Source organism: Acanthisitta chloris, unplaced genomic scaffold (genome assembly GCF_000695815.1).
Source record: "Acanthisitta chloris isolate BGI_N310 unplaced genomic scaffold, ASM69581v1 scaffold11810, whole genome shotgun sequence".
Taxonomy (NCBI): Eukaryota; Metazoa; Chordata; class Aves; order Passeriformes; family Acanthisittidae; genus Acanthisitta; species Acanthisitta chloris.
In genome coordinates, this window is record NW_008649974.1 from 11082 (window position 1) to 14322 (window position 3241).

Consider the following 3241-nt stretch of genomic DNA (forward strand, 5'->3'; position numbering starts at 1 on the left):
GGAAGTATTTGGGAGCAAGACTTTCATGATTACCTACAATTTGTATTTCTGCCCCGTCTTCTGCCCCGTGTTGGAGCGGAAATAATTCTGATTTATGACAAAGTACACTGGAGTACAATAACAGCGATGCAAAAATAAAACCCACGCCTTTATATGTTGGCTTAGAAACTGTAAACTATCACCACAAGAAATCTATCAAACTTTACAATCCCTCTTACGCCGCTTCCTTCTTCCCGAGTAACTTAAATCCAAGAATTATGGAATGATATTATGTTCCTTGAGGTGGTATTGAAAACGTTGGGGAAGTTTTTTTACCCCCAACGTAGCCACCCATGTCCTGACTGGAGTTTGGAGCTATTTTTTTTTCTTTCTTTTTCTTTTTTTTTTTTTTTTTTCCTTGCCCTTTGATGGTAGAGGCGAAATTTGGGAAGTGTAAGTCATATTTAAGGGAGAGCAGAAAGGGTGACATGGGATTTTGGAGGAGTTTATTCAGTGTTGAAATGTTTCCTTTCATTTTCCGACCGCGTTAAGAAACTTCAATATTCCACACACCTTCCCTAAGAAAAAAAAATTAAAAAAAAAAAAAATAAAAGAAAAAAAGAAAAAGAAAACAAGAGATTTGATTCTAGCAGAGGTGGAGAAATCCGGGATGGAGCTGAGGGAATGAGGATTATAAGGAAATTTCAATTGGGTTTTCATTCCATTTTCATTTTTTAACTGGGCATGTTAAGCTGTAAAATCACTGAGAGGTTGAGGGCAAAAAAAAAAAAGAAAAAAAAAAGTGGATTTTGGAGGGTCTTTTGTAAAGGAAAAGAAATGAAAAGTGGAGTTGAAAGAGGCGAAAAGAAACGTTGAAAGGTAAAAACTGAGAACAATGAAGGACGTGCTAAAATGTGGCTCTGCCCTGCGAGTTAAGGGCAAACCTCAAAGAATTCCTATTTTTCCCATCTGATGATAGGGAAATGATTTCTTGCGAACTCGGATAAATCGCTGATGGTTTCAAAGGCCCCAAAAAAATCAACATTATTGTTCCACCGATTATTTCCCGAGATTTCCAACCGGGAAAACTCCCGAAGCTCCTGGAGAAAGGCAAATAAACAATTGGAAAGGGGGCAAAAAAAAAGCAGAATAAATATGAATTTCACACCTCCAGCTTGGAAATAAACCCTAACCTTCTTATTTAATTCGGTTTGCTTTAATGTGAGTGTTTCTAACCTTCCAAACACAGCGCGGAGGGTGCGAAGGGATTGAAACATCTGCAGGGAAAACCTGAATTTTTTTTTGGTTTAGAATCTCTTTTTTTTTTTTGGAAGTTTTTCCATACCTGAGTCCCTTCCAGCACCTCCTACGATCTCCCTCACCCTCTCCTCGTCAAACCCAAGGAGTCTCAGCTTTTTTTTTTTCCTCTCCTCACATAAGGTTTAAATCAAACACATCTTTGGAGCAGAAGCTGCAGCTTTCGCATCACTTCATTCCAAGGAGGAATTAGGCCTCTTTTGAACAATTAAAACGAACGAATTTGCTTTGCTACTTGTAGCACATAAACAATTGTAATGTTTACATTAACTTTTCCTCCCCCTTCGGGTTGGGTTGGGTTTTTTTTTAACCCTCCTTCAAATGAAGTGTTTTATTATTTTTATTTATTTTTTTTATCGGCTCTTCAACCAAATGTTCCAACGCGATTCTGCAGCTCGCGATGAAGAAGGGAAGACAAAAGAGAAAAAAAAAAAAAAAAAAAAAAAAAAGGAAAAAAAAAACCTCCTTATGAGGTTGCAAACCGCATTCTCGTGGGTTCAGCTTGTAATTTAGGAGTTATCAAAAGGAGCAGAACGTGTTTCCCTCTCCCATGTGCTGAGCATCCCTCGAGTCGCAGCCCGAGGTGAAGGGAATGAGCTCAGGCCTTTCCCGCGCGGCCATTTTGGGGTAAAAATCCTACAAAATCTCATTTTTGAATGGATTTTCATACATTCTCAATAGCACAACCTTAAATTCCACCATTCCCTCCCACCCCAAACCCTTTCTCCTTTTGGGCTGCTCTTGATTTTTTCTGCTGTTGAATTGTTAGGTTGATTTTTATTATTTTTTTTTGGGGGGGTTGCTTTGTATTTTTACCAGGTTATTTCTCTCGGGGGTTATTTAGTTTTGAGGTATATTTATTGATGGGACTCATTGACTTGAATTCTTTTCTTCTCTAGCTTGAAGTTCTCTTTATTTCCGACGGGTTTGTTTTAAGGGAATCAAATCATTTTTCGGCTTTTTTTTTTCCTAGCTGAGGACACAAAGGGTTTAAAAATTCAATTGCAACTTGACAAAAAGCTTTACCTCAAAACCCACAATTCCATCCCCAAACTTCTCCTCCCTTTTTTCCTCCCTCCCTCCCTCTTTTTCCCGGTGGCTTTCCAATATTTCAGCAGCAAATTTGCCGTCGGTGCTGGAGGAAAACCAATTTATTCGCCTTTCCCAAGGTTATTGGCCACAAGAGTCTCCGAGCGAGAGCTCCTAGGACTCAGAGGGTTAATCCTGCCCCATCCAGAGCAGCGATCGCTTTTCTAAAAGTTCCTCATCCCCAAACAAATGGATTCAACTCGGGATCCACAGGATTTAGCTCCTTGATGCTCGAGCCGACTCCTCTTGCCAAAACCTACTGGTTTTCCTCTTCGCTTTTTTTTTTTTTTTTTTGCTTCCAAATCCCAACTCAGGCCAAGCTGCAAACGTCAAAGGCAGGAGGAAAAAAAAAAAAAAAAAAAAGGGGCAATGCTCAAAAAGGTTTCGTTTCCCCCCAGGGTTGTTGTGTGCGGAGTTGTGCGGTCCCGAGTGGGTTTTTTTTCCCGAGTCATCGAGGAGGTTTTGCTTTTTCCCACAGTCAAGGTTAGGAGTTCCTGCACCTTCGGCAGAGGTTGAGTGTGGCCGTGGGGTGAGCTGGGGGCGACTGGGGGTGAGGGAAGGGTGGGAACAACCTCATCCAGCACCTCGAGAATCTCCAACCTTCGCAGCTCTCAGAGATTCCCACTCAGCCTTCTTTGGCTTCTTCTTTTTACTTGATTTCTCCTTTCTTTCCTTCCTTTCCTTTCTTGTCTGTTTCCATTGGGTTTTCTTTCCTCGCTTTTGAAATTCATTTTCCTTTGTTCCTCTCATTTGTTCTTTCATTTTTTTAGCCCTTCTATCCTTTTCTTACTCTTTTTCTTCATTTTCTTCCTTTCTTTCTTCCTTTCTTCCTTTCTTTCTTCCTTTCTTTCTTCTT